This window comes from Cervus canadensis, chromosome 32 (genome assembly GCF_019320065.1).
Source record: "Cervus canadensis isolate Bull #8, Minnesota chromosome 32, ASM1932006v1, whole genome shotgun sequence".
Taxonomy (NCBI): domain Eukaryota; kingdom Metazoa; phylum Chordata; class Mammalia; order Artiodactyla; family Cervidae; genus Cervus; species Cervus canadensis.
This window is the reverse complement of record NC_057417.1, coordinates 35,426,817-35,449,963: the sequence shown is the minus strand read 5'-3', so window position 1 is coordinate 35,449,963 and position 23,147 is coordinate 35,426,817. Positions and strand designations below refer to the sequence as shown.

The 23,147-nt window shown below is 62.6% G+C and overlaps 1 long non-coding RNA gene across 1 annotated transcript; it reads left to right on the top strand.

Annotated features, from left to right (window-relative positions):
* The first annotated feature begins 256 nt into the window (after nucleotides 1-256).
* Nucleotides 257-2,695, top strand: LOC122433313. Its single transcript, XR_006267074.1, has 3 exons — nucleotides 257-279; nucleotides 2,212-2,310; nucleotides 2,623-2,695. It is a non-coding gene; the product is annotated as an uncharacterized LOC122433313 (long non-coding RNA).
* Nucleotides 2,696-23,147: the final 20,452 nt, after the last annotated feature.

Genomic DNA, 23,147 nt, shown 5'->3' with positions numbered 1-23,147 from the left:
GTGAGGGGGTGTCCTGGAGGGCTGGGGGCTAAAAGAGAGGGGGGCACGCCCACTCAGCCCCTGCCCTTCCCCCGGTATCCTCTGGAGCCAGTGTTTATCGTCCAGATTCAGAATTTCCAGGCATGATGACTGGTGTGAGTCAGATAAAATGCACCTAGAATTCATCGTGACGGCCTCAAGGAGGTTGGTGGTCGGGATGGACACACACAGTCTGGTGCCCAGATTACAGACGTCAAGACCGGTCGGGCGGGCACGGGTCATGCTGTAACCCTGAGTCAGGTGTGTGTGTCCGTGTGTGTGTCTATGTGCCCTGAATGTGTGTGTGTGTGTGTGTGTCCATGTGCCCATGTGTGTGTTTGTCCGTGTGCCATGTGTGAGTGTGTGTGTGTGCGCCCGTGTGTGTGTGTGTGCCCGTGTGTGTGTGTCCATGTGTGTGCCCGTGTGTGTGCGTATGTCCATGTGTCCATGTGTGTGTGTCTGTGTGTGTGTATATGCCCGTGTGTGTGTGTGCCTGTGTGTGTGTCCATGTGCCCGTGTGTGTGTGTGCCCGTGTGTGTGTGTCCATGTGCCCGTGTGTGTGCGTATCCATGTGTGTGCGTGTGTCTGTGTCTGTGTGCCCTGAATGTGTGTGTGTGTGTCTGTGTCTATGTGCCCTGAATGTGTGTGTGTGTGTCCATGTGCCCGTGTGTGTGTGTCCATGTGTGTGCCCGTGTGTGTCTGTGTGCCCTGAATGTGTGTGTGTGTGTCTGTGTGCCTGTGTGTTTCCATGTGTGTGCCTGTGTGTGCATGTGTCTGTGTGCCCTGAATGTGTATGTGTGTGTCTGTGTGCCTGTGTGTGTGTCCATGTGCCCGTGTGTGTCTGTGTGCCCTGAATGTGTGTGTGTGTCCATGTGCCCGTGTGTGTGTGTCTATGTGCCCTGAATGTGTGTGTGTGTGTGTCCGTGTGGTCATGTGTATGTGTGTGTGTGTGAGTATGTGTCCAGCAGGGGCACCTGTGCCCTCCCATGATGCCTGGGCAGCAGGAGGCCCTCTGAGCTGATGACAGGAGTTACTTTTTCTTGGAAATACTGTTTATGTTAATAAGCCATGGGTTTACTGTGGCTCATTATTTTACTGAGCATTGGGCATTTATTTGGGTTTTATCTGACCTGGGGAGATGGCAATCTCAGAGGAGAGGAAACAGCAAGCAACCCCTCTCCGCAAATGTCACGTGGCCCTGGTGTGTCTTGGTCCTGACCCTGCACCAAGCGTCCTCCTGCGCCCCCGCCCCGGGCACGGTGGCCAGCAGGCAGCAGCGAGCCGGCGCGGGAGTCCTGCGGGAATCCCGTCCCAGTTGGCCTGAGGCAACTCCAGTTTGTCCAGGAAGCCTTTGGCTCCATCCGCCTGGAAGCCTGCCCCTCTGCAGCCTGAGCCCAGGCCCACGGGGGCAGCCAACAGTACGCGGGAGAGCTGCCGGCCAGGCACGCGGCCCAGCGGGGCAGGAAGCGACCTCCACACAGTGGCTCGGGAGCCCGGCCCAGGGCTCGCACGAGTCTCTGACTTCCTTTCTGCGAGAGGTGCGTGGGGCCTGCCACCGCGGTTCCCCCACAGGCCTGCGGCGTCGGGGCCCTGTGACCGAAGCACACTCCCTCCCGGGGCGGGCGCAGCCCCTCGGCCATCCCGCATGGCACTGGCCCTTCCCGTCTCACACGCCCCGTCAGAGGCCTGGGCTTGCGGGCCCCACCCACGCACCCCACAGAGCTCCCAGGGGCGACCTCCCTCCCGAGGGTCAAGGAGTCCTCTTTGATGGGTCTGGCCACACCAGCCTTGGCAAACGTCCAAGTGCCCACTGCCCTGTGACCCAGCCTGGTGGGCACAAACAGGTGTCCTCGGCCCTGACCGCCTCGGCCCAGCCCTTGCCGCAGACAGGTCTGTGTCCTGGCCGGGGCCAGCAGTGGGACCCTCATCTCAGGAGCTATTTTGGAATGCAGGCTGGGCCCACACACCTCAAAAACGCCTTTTTCCCCATGTGTGTCCCCAAGGGTCTGCCATTACTGTAACCGCAGGATGGAGAACCCGAAAGGCAGAAGCTGCAGGCAGCCCAGAGAGGGCAGGGTGGACGTGCTGGTGAAATCAGCCCACCCACGCCCCGGGTCAGTCAGCCAGGCTGTGGCCAGCTCCCTGCCCACCAGGATCTGCTTCGCTGGAAATCTCTCTCCTTTTCTCCCCCAGCCGGGAAATGTCCTCCTAGCCTCCCTGCCCTCCCCGGGACCCTGTGAGTCCACCTGCCACTTCCCCATGGACTGACCTGCACCACCTGCAAAGGAGAGGGTGAGACGGGGTCCGCAGGAAAAGACGCACACTCCAGCCACACGGAGACACGTAGGAAGCCGCGGCTGGGCGGGATCCTCTCCCACCCAGAGGATAGGGGCATCCTTTCTCCTCGTGGGTCTTTGCTTCTCTTTACACCATCAATTCTCAAATCTCTGGGCTCAGAACCTCTTTAACTCTTAAAAACTTTTGAGTAGCTCTTATTTCATTCTTCTCTGTAACAGAAATTTAAACTGAGAACTGCTTTCATGCTCATTTATTTGTAAATAACAACAATAAGACCATTACCTGATAATATAAGTTTCAGAACAGTTTTCCAGAAAGAAAAAACACACGGCTGAGAGAGCCATGTGGGGTCTCCGCCACCTGCCTGTTTGGGAACCGGCGTCCTTGTCAGCACCGCCATCTTGCCGTCACTCACGAGTGGCCCTGAGGAGCTCACGTCCTCGAGAGGACTGATCCTCAGCACCTCTCGCCTGGAAGAGCCTCCGGCACCCCAGGGGTCCCTGGGCCACGCTTGGAGAGCTGTGTCTTCCTCAGCCTCCTCGAAGCCTTGGTCCTGCCTTGCCGGCCCTGCCTGTCCTCAACCTCCCCCAGGAGCCTCATATTTCACAATTGCTCTGCTCTTGTTCCTTCTGCTGACAGCACATTCCTTCCATATTTCCTTTTGCAAATTCCTAAAAGAGAGAATCTGTTTGGCTTGCTTCTCCTCTTTGAACTGGAGCCCCAGGTCGCAGTCCTGGGCCCGCTGTGGGATTGGGGGCAGCCCTGGAAGGACAGCCCCCACCCCGTGTGTGCAGGAAGCATTCACAAGTTTTCCCGAATAAACGCCTGCTGCCAACAAGCCTGACGTGAACTCTGCTGGGCAAAGCCCCTTGAAGTCATCCCCCCCCGCCCACCTCACAAGGGTGGGGTCAGGGTCCCACTGTGCTCGGCTGAGGCTTCCAGACGAGCAGCTCCGTGTGCCCGCTTCACCTGGGGCAGCCCCTGGGCACAGGCCTGGGGGGCTCTCGGCCCCTGACCTCCTCCAGGACAGCGTGGGGCCTACGAGCACCGGGCAGGGGGCGTCAGGCAGACATCTGGCCAGAGTGCCAAGTCAGGGGCCCGTGTGGCCTCTCTCTGCTCCTGGGGGGCTGTCAGCTCTTAGGACAAGGCAGGGGGTCGGCGGAGATGGCTGTCCAGCCCTAGAGTGCCCGGGCGACGGGCATCGGGGAAGCGGGGAGGCTGGTGAGCACACAGTTCTGCTCAGAGCATGCGGTGCTCAGCCCACAGCGCCCAGCCACCCTCACGGGAGCCCGAGAGCCAGCAGCAACCAGATAGGGGCTCCTTGCTCGGAGGAAGGGGGGCAGGTGGAGAGCAGGCCCCTCTCACCAGGCATTCGGCTGACGGTGGGGGGAGCTCGCATCCCTCCATGGCGGGCACCCTGCCCAGCCCTCAGACAGGAGCCCAGAAATGTCCTAGGGAGGCTGCTGGGTGGAGGGAGTGGGGAGGACAGGCCTGGAGCACCTCCCAGAGGCCGTGAGAGCCCACAGGCACACACCCGAGCCTGCCTGGACCCTGTGTGGTGGACGGGAGCTGCCCAGAGGCTGGAGGAACTGAGGGCAGGCCGAGCAGGCCATCCACTGCCCTGGGAGGTGGCTGGGCGAGTAGACTCTGGGGCTGTGCCTGGCCCTGCCCCTGCCCTCCATGGCCCATGACTCAGCGTCCCCTCTTGACCCTCCCTAGGCAGGCAGCTGCCTGCTTTCTGCTCGGCCTGGCTCGGTCCACAGACCCCTTTCAACGTGCACCCTGCTCCCAGCCCACAAGCACTCATCAGCACCGTCCCACACTCACAGGCCCCCGTCGGGAGGGTAGGTGGGGTAGGGGCAGGAGAGCACTTTCCTTGCGGTGTTTAAGTCCCGCTTCCCTCAGAGGGTCAGAAGCTGAGCCCAGGGAAGGAAGCTGGCTGCGGACATGTGGAGAGAGAGCCGGTTCACCACGAGCTGGATGCCTAGCTGCACCCCGGGGGATGGGCTGAGAGCTGAGGGCCCCAACGCCCAGGCCGCGGTTCCCAAAGAGGGGAGGGTGGCCCAGGAGCCAGAGGGCGGAGGGCTGCTAGGGACACGGCATGAACAGAACTTGAGCGTGTGTGAGTGTGTGTGTGAAAGTGTGAGCACGTGTGAGCATGTGTGTGAATGTGTGAACATGTGTGAGCATGTGTGAGTTTGTGAGCAAGTGTGTCTGTGAGCATGTGTGTGGGTATGCTTGTGTGTGCATGTGTGTGCTTGAGTGTGTGTGTGAGCGTGTGAGCATGTGACTATGTGAGCATGTGTGAGTGTATGTGTGTGAGCGTGTGTGAGTGTGTGTGTGTGCTTGAGCATGTGTGAGTGTGTGTGTGCACATGTGTGCATAATGACCCCCCTGGGCTCCAACCTCACCACTGACGAGGGTCCCTGGAAAGGGGCTGAGAAGCTGGGCTTGACCCCCGTCTGCATCCCTGGGGCTTTCATGTGGATGGGAGGCCTTGGAGAGGCCCTGGACATGCTCCAAGGAGCACCTCCTCCCAGGGAGTGCCCCTCTCCCAGGGAGCACCTCCTCCCATGCTGCACCCCCTGCAGAAGAGCCCCTCCTGCAGGGACAAGCTCAGACGCCCTGCAGCAGCAGGGCTGGAGGTGGGGGTGAGGTGGGGCCCAGCCTGAGGGAGGAGCCCCCCAACCTGCAGGAGGAGTTCATTGGCTCAGCTGTGTCGCAGCCCCAGCTCCCCGTGGAAGCCCCCGGGGCCACAGGACTTAGAAGCAGGTGTCTGTGACGCCCCCCGAAAACACAGGGCTCCTGAGTCCCCCCATTCTGAGAGCTTGGCAGCAGCACGTGGCCAGTGGCTGCCACGGTGGACAGTGCACCCCTGCCCTAGAAAGCTCCCTTGTCCGTTTTGCCCATAGCCTTTTTAAAGGCTCCCAGTGGGGAGCCCCAAGCACCGTGCCAGCTGCCCGCCTCCGTTTGTGGGGCCAGCACAGGACTGGAGCCCAGCGCCTTGTCCCAACAGTGCTGTGCCCCACCGCCCCCCATCCCTGCAGGCAGGCCAGGCCAGGGTCTCCAAGGGCCACCACGGCGCCAGGCTGGGCACTGGCCCCGACAGCAGCGGGACTAACACGGGCCTCATGGCGGCGCCCAACAGTGCTATGCATTTTTCATGGGAGCCAAATGGTTTTCTGAACATCAGCCTTCCGTAGGGTCTGGTCCTGACGCAGCAGCTACCGGCCTTTGAAGCGTTCCAACACAGGATTAATAAATCAGAGGGCATGCTTCGAGGACACCAACAACGGTCAGAGACTGGGCCCCAGAGCTGAGTCTGTGCAGAGATGAGGCTGGCCGGGTGGGGGGAGGCCCCGCCTGCCACTCCCTTACCTGTAGGCAGGCTCTGTGGCCTCTGGGGGTGTGCCTGACTTCTCTGAGCGGGAGAGGCTCCCATGCCCTTGAGGGAGAGTCCCAGCCCTCAACATTGCCTCCCACAGGGCCCCCCAGCCTGGACTCCAGGCAGAGGCCCAGACAGCGGCCCTTTGGGGGTGACACAGGGGAGACTTCCACTGGAACCCTCTTCATACCAAGAGTACAGAGAGACCCCTGCACCCTGCGTCCAAATGCTGGAGGTTACACACCAGGCTGCACAGCCATGAAACAAGCAACCCTGTAGGTCCTCCCTCCAGACAAACCCCCATGTGGCCTGGACATCAGGGCACGATTCTGGGGCCCCTGACGAAACGGGGCTGAAGCTCCACTTGCAAAGACACCCCTGCAGCTGGATGACGTGTGGACGTGGGGGCCCTCTATCTGCACGCCCCGCTCCCAGCGACCACACCCGGCCACACCCCCACAGAAAGCCACGCTTGACCACCCCTCAAGCCCAGTGGCCTGGCCGCTCAGGAGAGGGTTGGTGAGAGGGAAAGTCCCTTGGCCACTTGGGCAGCGGACGAGAGGGTCTCAGTCCCGGGACACCAGCCAGGGGTGACGTGGGCATCGGGCACATCCCTGCGGTCTGAGGGAAGCAGGGCTTCCTTACTTGGCCAAGTGCTGGAATCAGGCAGTCCCCACACCCACCAGGGTGGCTGCCCCAACACAGGAATAGCCTCTTGGGCCGGGTCCCCTGCAGGGAGTCATGGTGGGGTGGGGAGCTTTGAAGAACAACCGACAACAGGGAGGGGCTGGACATGTCCTCATTCTGGGCCTTTGGGGAGCCCACCCTCTGCACCCTGAGCCCCCTCACCTCCAACAGAGAGGTCACGACAGCGGCCAGGGACAGGGAGCCAGGGTCTCAGGGGGCAGGCGCGGTCACGTGGAAGCTTCCTCCTCTGATGGGTCAGCAGCAAGGGCCACTCAGTCAGAGGTGGGGAGCCTCACAAAGGGCCCAGCAGGCCGGACAGCTCTGGCCCCTCCCGGCAGCCACACGTGTCTCTGACCATGTCCAAGCACCGTGGGGCCTCCGAGGGGGGCTGGCGCCTGAACCCTCAGCCTGGGCAGTCCCGCCCAGTCCCGCGGTCCCCCAGGAGAAAGGCCTGGGCTGGAGACAGCGGAGAGCTGCAAGAATGGGGCTGTGTGGGGAGGCAAGGAGGGACGCGGGCAGCATGGGGCCAGGGGCTGGGGCCCTGGGGCCCCAGGGCCCCATCCCCATGCTGCCGTGTGACCTCAGGCACGTCACTTCACCTCTCTGAGCCCCTGAAGGAAGCAGCGGGGGCAGGGAAAGTGTGTGGCCGCCCCACACAGGCCAGTCTGACAGGCCGCCTCCGTTGCCAGCCCTGCAGGGCCTGGGCTCAGCAGGCGGCAGGTTGAGCCGCCTCCTCCGTGAGGCCGCCTGAAGTTGGTGTAGTCGAGGGAGCAGTTGCCTGGTGGCCCGGTCTTTCTGATGACTGTACAAAGCCCGCTAAGAGAAGTCACTGGGGCGCCTCAACTCCAACCCCACTCCCCGCTTCCCTGACTCTTTGGCCCTGGGACGGGGTGGGTGGGGGGAGGCTGGCTAGTGGGAGGGACCGGGAACAGACCCCTGGGACCACCGGGGGGGCCAGCCTCAGTGGGGAAGAGCGGTCCCTGCAGGGGACAGACCCGGACCACAGCGGAGGCAGGTGACTCTGGGGCTGGCTCTCAGAAGACCCCCACCAGGCCAGCAGCCCGGAGGACTGTTCAGGGGCAGGTCTCCTGGTGCTCAGGTTATCTGGCTGCATACTTTCCAAACTACGGCCACTGTGGCTGGATGCGGCAGCCAGGCTCTGCCCGGGGCCAGAATAGTCCCCCCAGACACGGGGATCCCTCGGGCCTGCCCTCCCTGGACTCAGGGACACAGCGTGGTTGCCCCATGAATCTTCCCAGGGCTTCTGCACCAGGCCAGGAGTGTGGCAAGGGAGAGGGACCATGAGGGACGGACAGACGGGCTGTCAGGCCCCACCCACTCCATCGGCGGAAGAGACAGGTGACGTCCTGCCCTTAGCACCTCCATGACCCCCCAGCTTGGCCCTAGGCACAGAGCTATGCCTTCGCAGGAGGAACCCCAGGTGCAGGAGCCCGAGGCCCTCAGAGAAGCTCCCTCTCAGGTGCCACTGCTGAGGCAGGGCCCACTCCCCCAAACCCCCAGTTCCCAGCGACCGGTGCCCCGTCCCTTCATTTACGCAGATGTCTACCCCCACTTCCACCCCCAAACACACTCCACCATTGCACGGATGAGGGACCCTTGCTCGCAATGGAACATCAGATGTCAGGGTTTCCGGGAAGGCATCGGTGCAGAAATGAGCAGGTCCAGCCTTGGGGCCCAAGAAACCAGGCCCGGCCTCTCCACCACTGGCCAGAGGTGCTGCTGGCCAGCTGCCCTGCTGGCCCAGGGCCCTGACTCGCTGCAAGTCACCCGTTACTGCCACTGCTGTGGTCATCGTCTGATGGGCCAGCCCCCACGAGGGCCCTCCACGCTGGCTGGAGGCAGCCTGGATGCGGGGCACAGCTCGAGCTGAGCAGGGACCTAGGCCTCCAGGACCGCGCTTGCAGGCTGGGCCCACCTTCTGGAAGAAGGCCTGGGGCCAGGGACGTGCTGAAGGGAGGTGGGCGCCTCACCTGCCGACTCAGGAAAGCAAGCTCCAGACGGAGACCCAGTTGGGCTGCCCCAGGGACTCAGGGGGCGAGGGGCCTGCGGGGTGGCTGCAGGGCCCGGGGGCCCCAACGGCCCCGCCACCCGCGAGCGGGTTCAGGGTTCAGCTCCTGAGCAACGTGACACACTATTTGTGTAACCTGCACTTTTCTGCTCACGTAGTAATTTTCACCTCCTCCCTGTCAAGCAGAAGACAGGTTTTCACCTTAAGTCGCATCCGATGAGCCCCCGAAATCACAGGAGGGGCCACGTTGATGAAAGTGATTCACAAAGGAGGCTGACGGACGTGTGAGGACAGTGAGCAGAGGCTGCCCGGGTTATCAAAGCAGACGCAGGTGGGCAGGCGAGCGCGGGCGCATCCCGGATGCCCGCTCACTCCTCCCGGTGCTCCAGCTCCAAGGCAGGCCCGCCAGCAGCCCTGCGCACCCTGCCCAAGGCCCAGCTGGAGCCGGCTCCCAGTGTGGCTGAGGCCCACCCCGTCCGCCCTTGGCTTCACCAGGCCAGATGCCCGTCCAGGGGTCCTGGCCACACGCCCTGACCACACAGGGCAGCCCCTGAGCAGGACACCCCCCGAGATAGCTGCGTGGGGATGGGACAGATGAGGCCATGGGGGTGCATAGGCCCAGCTGTGTGCTCCAAGGCGGCGCCGTCTTTGCATGGGTTTGAACCTCTCTGAGCTCTGCTTTCTCGCCTGTGAGAGGGAGGTTGAACCCCTTTCAGGACTCCTGTGGGTCCTTGAGGGACGTGGGCGGGCTTCTGGCAGGGAGACGGCGCCTTGGGGAACAGCACGCGTGCTCCAGGCCCAGCGGCCCTTACCCCCAGGCCGGGCCCCGGCGCCCACCCCCAGGAAGAGGCTCTGCCCCACGAGTGCGTCCTGGTCTGGGGTCTCCGGGGCAGCGGGTTGGGGTGGCTCGGTGGGTGGCCCAGCCGTAAGTCTTGATCAGCGAGGTGGCTAGGCTTCCCTCCCACAGAGTGGACCCCATCACCTCGAGCCTGTGGGAGGGGAATGAGTCAGAGTCTGTATAACACCCTGCAGAGCAGATGAAAGGGGCTGGGGGCGGCGGCTGCCCCTGGAGACGGCGGTGGTCGCCCTGGGGGCACTGCCCTGTGCCCACACTCACACCCCAGCAGGGGGCCGTGGGCCCCCACAGGAGCCCTGCCCCGGGCACAGTGGGCCCGGGTCCAGAGGGGCTGGGCCCTGGGGCAGCCACCACCAGTCCTGCCCAGGGAGCAGCCCAGGGAATGTGGCCCCAGCAGCTGGCAGGCGGCTGGACCTAGAGGTGTCTGGCTCCTAATGCACCCCAACCTCCCTGCGTTTGGGCAACTTAAACCTCATCACTAGTTAGCTGGGAGCCCACCAGCAAGGGGGGCTATTTCTGCTCGAATTCAGGGCCAGATGCCCTCTTGGGACACCAGGGCAACAGTGCCTGAGGGCAGAAGGGAAGCGCCCTGCCCAGCCCACAGCGTGGCCCCAGCAGAGGGGGTGGGACGCAGGGCCAGACCCCCGCGGCCTCCAGGCCTCGGAGCAGCTTCCACACCCGGCCCGCCCCGGGGCCCCGGCTCGTCTCTCGAGCCCGCCCTCCTTTGACAGCCAGAGACCCAGAGCTGACTGACCAGGAGGCAGGGATTCTCGGGGTGGGGAGGGAGGAAGAGCTGTGCTGGGTCCCACTTTGGGGAGAAAACAGGAAAACACACAGGATTCCGAAGGCTCGGTGCTGGCAAGGCAACATTCCGCTTTAACGGGTCTGACACGGGTTACATGCTAAAATGACAGTACTCTGGATTGTTGGGTTAAGGACACAATCAAAATCAAATTTCACCTGTTTGTGTCTATCGCCTTTTAATGCAGACACTAGCAAACCTGGAATAACAAATGACTCTCATTCTGTGGCTCCTGGGCAGCTCTGACCCAGAAAAACTACCCCATTTTAGAGTCAGGGCCTGAAGCCTGGAAAAGAAGGCACCCAGTTCAGGAAGGACGATGAGTGGGTGGATGATGAGCCCCTGAGGAGGATCCTGTTCAGGAAACAGGTGCCACAGGGCGGGTCACAAGTGCCCATGTGCAGCGTTGACCTCTTCTTACTCGGGAATTTTTATCTAAACTGCAAGATGGCAGAGAGGCTGCCCAGAGCCAGCAGAGCCCATTTGCAGGAGAGGCGGCTCCCATCTCGGGATGGAGGTTCCGGGGGGGCCATCCTGACGCTGCCCCTTGAGCCTGCTTCCCAGGGATCAGGGGCTGAGTCCAGCTTCTCCCAGGGCCTGCGAGCAGACCACCCCCTCCTCTGCGCAGAAGCCTGGAGCCCAGCCCATCCATCACAGCCAGGTTCTGCAACCAGCTCTGTTCTAAAGGCCACATCCACTTCTGGAACACATGGGGTGAGGACCGCAGGTCCGAGGGGGGCCGTATCCAGCAAAGGGAGACCAGCCTCCTGATGGGGTCACACAGCGCCCCTGGCTTGCTGAGAAAGGGGGCTCTTCTCTCCGCACAGCTCCCACTGGATGGAGCCCCAGAGGGACAGGCCCTGTGCAGCGCTGGCTGCAGTCTCCTCTGAAAGGATCCAACCAGCAGCCTGTCTCCAGAGCGCCCGCAAAGGCTGGGCTGCCCAGGGGCCACAGGGCGGGGGCCGCCTCCCCCTGAGCCTGATGTGCAGTCTGCATCAGGGCCGCACAGTGGGCGTGGGGGAGCGGCACATGTCCCCCAGCACGCGTCCTCGTCTCCCGGGGGGAAACAGAGGCCAGAAAGCAAGAGGCACTTGTCTGAGGCCACATGGCATCTGGGTCCCAGCAGATCTGGGAAGCAGGACTCTCTGTTCCCCTGTTTATTCTGTTTTCCCAGGCAGAAAGGTGAGAGGGCTTTGCAGAGGCCATCACTCTGCTTGGACTGTCATGGCACGCCCTGATGGGCAGCATGAACACTGAAAGTGCCTTCTCGTGGACCCAGAGGCCAGCTGTCCAAGACCATGGTGCCGCCAGGGTGGCGTCTGGGTAGGCTCGCTCTGGCTGGCAGACGGCTGACCTCCCCAGTGTGCCCATGTGGAGGGGAGCACTCCAGTGCCCCTTCCCCTTCTTACAGAGGCACCAGGCCTGCTGGGTCAGGGAACCCTGTGAACTCCTTCAGCCTGATTTCTCCCTGAAGCCTGCGTCTCTGAATGCAGTCACCCTGGGGGTTAGGACGTCATCCTGTGGCTCTGGGGACATCCAGTGCGTGGCAGTCAGATGGAACTAGTTCACGAAAAGCTCCCGGGTGTCCAGCATGCCACGGGGCCGGGTGGGGGCGGGAGCGGAGGCCAAGCTCCCCCAGGAGCCGCTGGTCCAGCTGCTGACGGCCCCTGCGCCCGCCACCCCTCAGCTCGCCCCCCCAGACGTCTGCAGTGAGGCCACATCTGCCCGTCCCCAGAGGGCACCAGGCATGGAGGAGGCCCCTGGTTTGCCGAGTTCACTGCTGCACCAAGGGGAAGGGTCTAATTTGCCCCGGGACTTCCCGACCTCAATCCGGAGCTCCTCCTCCCAGCTCACCACCTCCCCACAGCATCCCCACTGCGATGGGGGGTAGACTCTCCGGATCCGCCAGCCAGAGGCCCCTGGCCACCCACAGTGGCAGCTCCGGGGCCGACACTTAAGCCCTGGACTCAGTTGTCCTTTATCCACTAAGTAATCCCAGCGGAGGCCAGAAAGAAGCAGAACCTCGCCTCGGGCCGGGGCTAGGCCACCGGGAGATGAAAGGTCATGCTAGGATGGCCGCCCAGCCACCGGCAGCTTCTGAATGAAATCAGATGTGGAAAGACTCTGGACGTCCCGGCTGGCACTCGGCCACCACCATCCCGAGCGAGGTCCTTGTTGAGAAACGCACGTGGGGAGAGACAGACCACCTAGTTCAGGCCCACAGCTGCCCTTCCCCATGCCCCGGCGTCTGCTCCTGGCTGCAAATCTCTCAGGAGGTGGATGAGTTCATCCCTGGAGGAGGCACACACAACCGATGCTCAATAAATGCAGCTCTCAGCTCGGTGTCTCCAAGGCCTCTGGGTTCTGGTGCTCAGAGACTCTGAGACCCCATGGGAAAGGACCCTCACCCCACTCCCCGCTGGACAAAGCTCCCAAAATGGAGGCTTTCGAGTGGGGCTTTCCTGGCTCTGTGCTCCTAGAAAACTCCTAGTGAGTGTGAGACCAGGAGGGGAGCCAGGACAGCTGTGGGTCTCTGGCCATGACTGCCAGGAGAGCCCTCCCGTAGGGACCTCCCACAGCCACTAAGGCACATCCCAGAGGGACTCCCGGGGCAGAGGTATCTGCGGAGCCCATGGCGTTTCTGACTGCTGTTTTCCCCACAATTTAAAGCCCTGGAATGTTAGCTCCATGAAGGCAGGGCTATGTCCTATCTTGGCTGCATTGCCTCACCTAGGGCCCTGCCTGACCCTGGGAAGGTTATAGTAGCTATTGGATGGGTGGGTGGGTGGGTGGGTGGGTGGGTAGATAGATGGATGATGGATGGATGGATGGATGGATGGATGGATGGATGATGGGTGGGTGGGTAGATAGATGGATGATGGATGGATGGATGGATGGAAGGATGGATGATGGGTGGGTGGGTGGATGGATGGGTGGATGGGTGGATAGATGGATGATGGATGGATGGATGGATGGATGGATGGGTGGATGGGTGGATGGGTAGACAGATGGATGATGGATGGATGGATGGTTGATGGGTGGGTGGGTGGGTGGGTGGATAGATCGATGATGGGTGGATGCGTGGATGGGTGGGTGGATAGATAGATGGATGGTGGATGGATGATGGGTGGATGAGTGAATGGATGGATGGATGGGTGGGTGGATAGATGGATGATGAGTGGTGGATGGATGGATGGATGGATGGATGGGTGGATGGTGGGTAGATAGATGGATGGTGGATGGATGACAGGTGGATGAGTGAATGGATGGATGGGTGGGTGGGTGGATAGATGGATGATGAGTGGTGGATGGATGGATGGATGGATGGGTGGGTGGATGGATGGATGGATGGATGGGTGGGTGGTGGATAGATAGATGATGGATGGTGGATAGATGGATGATGGATGGATGATGGGTTGATGGGTGGATGGACACATGATAGAGGGATAGAGGTGAAGAGCTCGGCAGCCAACAATAAAAAAGGAGGGTCCACTGATGGGCTGAGTTAAGGAAGCCAAACAAACAGAGGTTACATACGTTGTGACTTCATTTACATAAAACCATAAGAAACGCCAGCCAACCAACCCTAAGTGACAGGAAGTGAAGTTGGGGTGCTGGGGAGGTGCTGGGGGAAGGTCACCAAGGGCACAAGCAAGCTGCAGGGTGACAGGCGCGTTCCCGACCCTGATTTTAGTGCTGGGCGTCCCTTAGTGATGGTGTGTACTTAAGTCAGGATTCACCAAAGTATGCACTCCAAATTCGTGGACTCAGATATTTGAGTAATGTCAATTTTACCTCAATAATGCTGTTTTTAAAAAGAAAGAAAATGTGGTATCAAGATGGTAGGATATTCAAAAGAAAAGATTAAATTGGATTCTTTCCTTGTACTTGATACCAGAAGCAAACTGAAATGGTTCGAAGACATAAAGTCAAACAAGGTGAAGCTGTCACGCAGAGGAGCATCCCACTTGGTAGCTTGGTTCTCGGCCCAGCAGCGCTCTGGTCCCAGCGACATGCCCGTCTGACCCCCCAGGTCAAGTTCAGCCGCCAGAGGGCTCAGGTGGCCAGACCCTCTGTGCTGTCCTTGCCATGTCCTGTGATTCTGTCACTGCTTCAAATGAAAAATCTTTTGAATAAGCAAACAATCTAAAAGGCCTGCATAAAAATATGATGGGTTTTCTATACTTTTTTTGTTTAAAAAGAACTTTTGCTTTGCAGAGAAATTAGAAATTAGATAAATGACACAGTGAGAAAATAGCTTCAAACTATATTGTGGGCCAAAGGTTACTAGCACTGATTTTTTAGATAGCTTTCACAAATAAAGAAAAAGTCTAACTCTATAGAAAACTGGGCTAAACAAATGAAGAGACAACACAAAAGGACATCATATGAAAATATGCTCAAAAACAGTAGGTAGGAAAACTTTAAACTGAAGTTGGTTTGTCGTTAGAATGTGAATATTAGAGAAAAATGAATTAGGGGGCACTTGAGTCAACTGGAAAGCTTTCAAGGATGGGTCAGTCAGCCCAGCAAGTGAATCCACATTCCAACTGTAAACTTCATGGAATCTAAATACAGAGGAGGCATTTCCAGGGAAAATGCAGGATGCAATTTCAGGTGTGCCGTCAGTGTAAAATACGCCCCAGACACTGCACGAAAGGGGAAACGGCTCATGAATCAGCTGTTCGTCCACCGCTTGTTGACAGGGTGGCACCGTGCTGACCCGCCGCGACCGGTGATCTGGGGCCCAGGCCCGATCAGCCTGGACAGACTTGTCCCCCAGGCTTGCGGCTGCGACCGTCCTCCCTCAGACTCTTCTTCCGGGTTTCAGCACAGGGCCGGGCCCCGACTGCCCCGTCTTCCCTCCTCCCCATCACCATCTTCCTTGGTCTGTGTCCACTGCTGGGTTTTGGTCCCTGCAGCCAGAGTCCTCCGGCCCCGGCAGGGGTGGGGTGCACCTGCTGTGCGTCCTCCCGCAGGGCCCCGTGGGGAGCCGGCCCTGGCCACGCGGCCTCCCGCCGAGTGTCAGCAGGAACCGCGACTTCCTCCGACCCCCCAGGAGCAGCCAGCGCTCGCCGAATGCCAGCTGCCAGCCCGCCCAGGCCGTGGGCAAGCCGCAGGTGAAGAGGGCTTTTCTGGGCCGCGACCCCGAAGGGGCAGAACAGAATTTCAAAGCGAGCTGCGGGGAGGCCTCACCCCGCTCCCCTCCTGGGAAGCCGTCCCGGGCGCCTGGATGGATGAGGCAGCGAACGCGTGCGTGGGTGAGCCAGGCTGTGGTTCTGACCTCGGGGGCCCTGCCTGCCGGTGTTGCTTGGGGGCCCCCCAGGGTGGGGTACCCCTGCCGGTTCAAGAGGGCACTGCTCACGGGCCCAGAGGCCGGGGCCCAGACTCTCCGGGAGGGTCTCTGCTTTCCCTGTTGCCCGAGTCTGACGGCCCCAGCTCCCAGCTGGGCAGAAGCTGGGGACACTCCGGGGACCCTGTGCCCCCCTCAGCCCCCAGCTGGGCTGTGCTGCTACAGGGATGAGCAGGGCCCCAGGGGGTGCTCTGCCCTGCCCCCCGGGAGACGCTGGGGTCTCAGCGCTGCGGCGGCACGGGGACCACCTCACTCAGAGCGTGTGGAGCAGTCAGAGCCTAGGCGCCTGGGCTCTGGGGCCGGGACGACCTGCTAACATGGGGGCGTCGCTTGGCCCCCTCCCTTCCGGGCCGAAGGACAGGCCAGCCTCCCTGGGAAAGACAAAGGCATTTAGTCACTTCCCTGAAGGCTCACATCCAGCGGCCCCGGCCTAAATAAACAAACAGACATCTTGCCCAGCGTGGTGACATTTCCAGACGCGCACTGTGCCCCACGCGGCCAGGGGCCCTCTTGGGAGGGGAGCGCCGAGCCCGCCCGCAGGTGACCGTCCTGGGGTCACCCGGCAGGGCACCCAGGGTCCCACCCTCAACCTCACCCCGCCGCACCCCGCAGAGCCCCTATAATTTGGAGTGACATCACCCCCGTCTTAGCTGAGTCCGATGAAAAGTCCCGTTCACAGGAGAAGGGTAAAGTTTGTGGCGATCCCAAAATAGCCCCGAAGAGCTGCCTGCCACCCCAGGAATGCCCGGAAACCACGCCTGGCTGAGGACAGAGGTCACCCGGCTCCCAGGCCTTTGAAGCTCAAGGGGACTTGAAGAAGCTTCCAGAAGCACAGCAGGGTCACGGCTCCTCCCCTGCCTGGTCCACGGGTGCCACAGAGAAGCATCTGCATGGGGGTGAAGGAAGGAGGAGCCCAGGAGCTGGGAGGACGAGGATCAGTTCTCCAGGGACTCGGGGGCTCCAGCCCCACCAGCCTGAAGCCCACCGGCTCCTGGAATGCGAGGGGCTGAATGCCAGTTGTGGGGGGCAGCCCCAGGACAGTTGCCAGTCGTCACGCTGGAGCCCCTGGGTGACCCCTGAGCTGAGCATAGGATCCCCTAGGGGAGGGCCGGGCGGCTGTCCAGTCAGCCAGAGTGAAGTGAGGGCCTCAGGGCGTGGCCGGTGCCAGAGGGCCAGCAGGAGGGCGCAGGCGGACCCAGCTCTCACCCACGTGGCCATGGGCAGGCCACTCATGACCTCCTGCCTCAGTTTCTGCACCTGTGAAATGGGCCTCATTCTGAAACGCTGCCAGGAGGTCTGTGAGGCCAGGATCACGTCCTGAGACCATGGTCAGAGTGGCCGGCCCCCGCCCACCGCCCGGCCACGGACAGGGCCGGTCCCCGGCTGACCCCAGGGGACACGCACAGGCAACGCTGCCTTCAGGAGGGAGGCCCCAGGTCTCTGTGGACGCGGGCACAGGGAGGGGCCCTGGGCACTGCCCTCTCTCCGTGGGCCGGCAGCTGCTGCCCATTTCCTTTCCAAGCGGGCTTTTGCTGAGGCTTCAGAACATTCCAGAGAGGGGGCATGGGCCCGGCCCGCTGTCCCCGGGGCAGCTGCGTTTGGGCCCAGGGTCTCAGGAAAGGCGGTCTCAGCCAGCCCAGAGGGTCACAGGGCAACCCCTCTCCGTGACACGCCAGGCAGGTGTGCAGGGGTGGGAGGAAGTGCCCGGGGCAGCCGCTCCCCCAGAGGGGGCCCTGGGAGGCAGGTGCCCCCACGTCCACCACGGGGTACCGGCAACGGGCCCTGCAGGGTCTCACGCCCCCTGAGCAGCCTTGGGCGCTCGGGGGCACCGTGTCCTCCTGGAGGACGGGCGGGGCCCGGGCCCACGTCCGGGCCGCTCTGAGCTCACAGCCGCCGCCCAGCCTGTGTCCCCCGCCCCCTAGCACGTCCAGCAGAGCTGTGCAGAGAGGCCACAGACACACACAGACCGTGCCAAAGGCCGAGGAGGGCCCGCTTTAGTTCCAGCAAACCTGTGTGCGTCACGTCCAGAGACAGCGTCTATTTATTGAGTGCCTACTGTATACTGCTGCATGTCCTGATCCATCAACGCTCCCATCAGACCCTGGAGATAAAGAGACTGCAAACAGAGAAGTCAGTGTTGTTCCCAAGGTCATGTGACTGGTGAGGGAAGGCCAGCACCTGCGTCTTAATCCCCACGTCAGACCCCAGTGGTTTAAGTGAAAGTCGCTCAGTCGCGTCTGACTCTTGGCGACCCCACAGACTATAGAGTCCATGGGATTTTCCAGGCCGGAATACTGGAGTGGGTAGTCTTTCTCTTCTCCAAGGGACGTTCCCAACGCAAGGATTGAACCCGGGTCTCCCGCTTTGCAGGCGCATTCTTTACCAGCTGAGCCACCAGGGAAGCCCCCGGTGGTTTAAGTGACATGTTAACTTTAGGGTCCATGCTGTTTCTCTGCTGAGCTGGCTTTGGAGGCCATGACCCAGGCCCAAGCGGTGTCTTGGTTTCCACCTTCCTGGCAGGCATGTCTCACGGCTGCTCCCTGGAGTGAGGTGAGCTCGTCCTGCGACTCCGGCCCCAGAGGCGAGCCGTCCTCCGGCTACTGTGCGAAGCGGAAAGTGGGGAGACCGCGTGTCCCCGCCCCGAGTGCACCCTGCCCCAGCAGCAGGGCGCCCGCCCTCGTCCACCAGGTGAGCGGCCCTGAACGTCACCCCCTGCCCCCTCTCCTGAGCCCCTGAAGGCAGATCCTGGGCCAGGCGGCCCCACCAGCAGTGGTTGAGCGGGTCTGAGTCAGGTCGGGGAGCCTGGCTTTGCATCACCCACAGACCCTCGGGTCTGAGCTGACCGCTCAGCCACATGGACTCCCAGGGACATAGCAGGGACCGCTAGCCCTGGGGGGGTGGACCAGGAGCCACTACGGCTTCCATCCACCCGGACCACAGCCAACCTCTCCCGACAGCTTCCAGGCCATGGGGTCATGCCTCAGAACGGTGCTGGAGGGGTTCCCGGGGTCTCGGGGTGCCCGGCACCCTGCCCGCTGGGGCCACAGCAGGAGACCCAGGGCAGCCCTTCCCCCCAGCCCCTGGCCAAGGCCTCTGTCGGTCACAGACTCAGCTCTGGGGCCCCAGCACCCCCTGAAATGGGAATTCAGGAGTGGGGTTCCCCAGAGCGGCGTTGGTCCTGCCGTGAGCTCCGGGACATGCCCCAGCAGGTCCTAACCCTTGGGCCACTGCTGCCCACGATCAGCCACCCCAGCGCTGGCTTCCGTACCCACAAAGCAGGAGTAACCTTCCTGCTAACGTGGAGCAAAGCTGGCACCATCTCTGGAAAGTGCCTTCTGGGCAGGGAGCCCCCGGCCTGGGACCCAGCGGGCTCCAGGACCAGGGGACAGAGCAGAGGGAGCCCCTCCCGAGCCTCAGGCTCCCCAGCTCTGGGAGGGTGGGGGGGGGCATGAGAAAGCGCCAGGACTCCTCCTGGCATTCCAGCCCAGACCCCCACCCCCGGCCAGTGTGGTAGACCGAGGGCGCTGGTGTCCTGGCTCGGGGGGCGGCCCGGCCCTGGCGGTTCCCCTTCTCTGGCTCCCAGGACGGGGCGCTCCGCCCCGCGCCCTGTGCCGCTGGCCGCCTGCCAGCTCCCTGGCACGCCTGTGGGTGATGCTGGAGCACCGCCAGACACTGTCACACATCCCGGGGGCCCCGGCACGACTGGGAAGGGGGTGGGGCCCGGAGTCCCTCGGAATCCTGCACAAGATGTCAGGCCTGGGGGCGCTGAGAGGGAGGGGGCTGTGCAGATGCACCCCTGCAGAAGGGTGGGTGGGGGTCCCCGCTGCAGAGGCCCAGGGCAGAAGGAGCTCTGTCACAGGCTCAGGCTCTCGGTTGGAGCACAGTCAGGGTCATGGGCCCGGGTGAAGAGGCACAGAACAGCGCCAGCCCTGGGGGGAACACAGGGGTCCCCGCCTCCGTGCTGGAGGGGCCGCACAAGTCTCCCTCCCACTGGGGATGGGGGCGGGGGCGTGGCTGAGAGGGCCCCCCGGGTGCGGGCCACCCTGCGGCAGGCGTCCCCAGCCCTGCTTCCCCCTGCAGGCCGTTGGGGGCTCCCTGTTACAAGTGGCAACAACTGCGCTCTATTTATATCAGCGGCCCCGCCATCCACAGGCCGGCCAGGCTGCCACTACGATCAGCTTACATCTAAAATAAATGTTTCCTTAGCTCGAATCTGATCTCCGGTGGCAAATTTCGGGAAGCGGCGAGACAGGTCAAGACTCTGAGCAAGGCCTGCCTGCCGGGACCCAGGGTGGAGGCTGGGCCAGAGTGTCCCCAGGCGGGCACCTTGGCGATCCCGAGAGGCCGTGCTCCCCCACCCGCCCCTCATGGGGTCCTCACGGGGCTCTGGGGGCCCCTCAAGACGGGCGAGGGAAGGGACACACGTGGCCACATGGGGCCCTGAGCCCGGGGGTCAGGGGTCAGACCTAAGGCCACAAGCAGTTCTTTTCAGAGACACTGCCAACTCCTGGTTTGAGGCAGGGGCTCTGAGTGGGAGGGTTCTCCAGAATTCGGGGCAGGAAGGGCGGCCCCCTCACCTGTGGCGGCTGTGGCCAGCGCACCTGCCCCTCTGGGGCTTGGGGCCCCTGGTCCGGGACCCACCACCTCCCCCGGAAGGCAGGCGAGAGCGGGGCTGGGGAGCCAGGGCAGCGGGGTGTGTGGCCCCCTCCCCAGGACACCCAGAGCCTCGGGCCCCCTGTGGGCAAGGACCAGCACTGGGCAGGGATGGCTCAGCGCTGGCCTGGACTCCCTGCAGAGCCCCAGAGGCTCCCGGGGGAAAGCCTCCTAAGATGACTGTCTCTCCACCACCCCAACCCTTCTGGGGAGAAAGCCTTCCTTGAGGCCAACTGAGAGCCCCTGGGCCACCCTGGGAGAAAGGGGCAGAGGCATCAGCCCCATCTTGCAGGGGGGCCTGGTACACGGGCCAGAGTGGGTCAGAGAGCAGGGGTGGGCGCGCCTGGTACACAGGGCTAGAGTCGGTAGACAGGGCGGACCTCCCAGGGACCAGGAGCCCCCGCTGATGACCCTGAGGGGCCAGGCCAGCTCAAGCCCAGATGTCAGGGCTTCTGCGAGAGAGGTGAGGACCCCCCTGAATCCCACCCCTACTGCCCGCTTCCCTGCCCCTGGAAACCTGAGTCCCTTCCACAACAGAATTACACCCAACTCTGGGGGCAAACCAAACCCCCAGCCCACGCGGCCCCCTTGCCAATGACACCCTGAGCAGTCCCCCAGGAGCAAAGGCAGGGAGTAGGGGAGGCTGCTGGGCTGGGCTTGTCCTGCTTTGCGGGAAGGAACGACTCTCTCAAGGCAGGAATGATAATTACCTCCCCCGCTGGGGCAAAGGAATCCCGAGGGGGCCCTCCCAGCCTGAAAATCAAAATTGCTGGGGGCCCTCCTCCTTCTGGGAGGGGTGAGTGCCTGCCAAGTGTCAGCTGTGGCTCAGAGCTTCACAGGGACCCCCCCACCCCAGGTGGAGTGCTGTTCTGCCCACTTGATGGAGGAGGAAACCGAGGTTCCAGGAGCTGGGATAGAGCCTGTGGCTGGTGGAGCAGACACAGGCCTGCTGACTTTGGAGGCCACGTCTGACCACGCCAGGCTGCGCAGATGCAGGGGACTGACGGTGAGAGGGGGCCACGGTGGTTGAAGCCTGAGTCCATGCGGCTCCCGTGGCCCAAGAAAGAGAAGACCCTCTCTGACCCCAAGGCCGTCCGCTCAGGCAGCTGCAACTGCAAGTGCTCATCTCCAAGCCCAGCACACACGGGGGCCCACTGTATGTTCCACCCAGCGCTGCGGCATGTGGCAGCCACAGTCCTGTGGAGGATACAGAGGAGCATGTGGGCGGCCCTGGTGCAGGGGAGAGGGTCTGTCCTGTGAAACTGCAGCAGGGACATGGAGGGGCATGGCATTCGTGGGCTGGGGGACTTCAGGGACAGCTCGATCCAGGAACTTGGCCAGAGCTGGGTCCTAAAGGCTGAACAGTCTTGCCCTGGGGAGGAGCCTTCCAGGTGCAGAAGAGCGTGAGTGCGGGTGTGACACGCGCCAGCATCTGGGGCCAAAGAGGTTGGTGGGGCTGATGGAGCAGAGAGGAAGCAGTCCCCACCGCCCCGCGGCCCCGTCCGCGCCCAGCCCTCCTCCCGGGCAGCCTCTGGCTGGGAACCGGAGGTGGCGCGGGGCGGGCGCCCACCCCGAGGCGGCCCGAGCTCCTCCGGCCAAGACACCAGGCACTTCCTGACTCCGGGCCCAGATCTCCGGGCGGGGGCGGGCACCAAGGGGGCGGCATTCCAGCTGGCATTCCAGCTCCTCCTCCACAGTTTGTCCATTTCCTGCCCTGGCTGCAAATTTCAACCATTTCCTTCTCGGGCCACCTCCGGCCTCTGCCGCTGCCTGGCCCTGAGCTGACCCTGGCAGGGGACAGGACGGTCCTTGTCCTGCCAGCTCCAAGCTGGGAACCAGGCTGGCCCTCAGTCAAGCATCTTGCCAGCAGGCCCCGGGATGCTTGGAGGGGCTCTGAGCCAGAGCTGGGGCACGCCTGGGGTCCAAGCAGGGCTGTGTGAGCCCCAGACATGTGCCTGCCCTCAGGGGCACACACACGGCACCTACTATGTGCCTGAGCAAAGCTGGTGCTGGAGACTCTCTAAGACAGGAGGCAGCAGCCACAGGCAGGATGTGGGCAGTGCCACGTGCCAGGGTGAGTTTCTCCCTGTTCACCTTGAAAGCACAGCCCCTCATCCCAGGGAGGAGGGGCTCCGTGGAGAGGGTCCCAGGGTTCAGCACGTGGATGCCGGCGCTCCTCACTTCAGCAGACAGACTTCAGCAGATCCTGGCAGAGGCTGGCAGGGCCCCTTGCAGAAAGTTGCAGAGCGGATGGACAATCGTTTCTTTGCAGGCACCCTCCCCAAGTTCAGAGAAAGTGCCCCTAGGAGACCAGTGTCCCCAAGATGAGGAGGGGGCCTCCCAGGCCCCCAAGCAGGGAGCGGCCCACCCTGGACTTGGGCTCTGCTGGAGGCCCCGTGCAAGCGTCTTCCAGGACAGCCTGGCCCCAGGCCTCTCCCAAGGTCCCCGGCTGTGTGAGCCACAGGCCTGCAGCTGACAGCACCCTGAGGCATCGGGCTTGTCCAGGAGTCTGAGGGCCTCCCTCATAAGTGATTTTTGCCAAATGTCTTCTCAGCATAAACTAGCCAGAGTGGCAACTGCTGCTTGCAGCTAAGCGTTGGTGTGGGTGCTGGATGGGAAGCTGAGGGAGAGGCCCCCGGCTCCAGGGCCCACGGCCACTCAGTCGGTGGTGGCAGCTGCCTGCAGTTCCCACCCAACCCAGAGACCCTTCCCGCCAGCTCCCAGCTGCCAGCCCCCAGGTGGGACCTGCCAGGAATGACCCTTTCCGGACAGGCTGGTCAGTGTCTGTCCCAGAAGCAGGCACCCAGCTGAGGGCTTGGGGTGGGGGTGAAAGACCCCCGCTCCCCGCACACAGCACAGCGAGGCCTGGAACTTCCTGGAGGCGGGGAGTTTGGGGACCACGAGGAATCCAAGGGCAGCCTCCTCTCCCAGTTCAGGCCCGAGTCCTGAACCAGAACTCTGTCCCCCAAGGACCGCATCCAGAGGACCCTGGGGACAGCCAGCCGTGCCCCGTCTGGGGACCACACCATCGGGTCGGCACAGGGGGACGCACACCTCTCCTGGGGT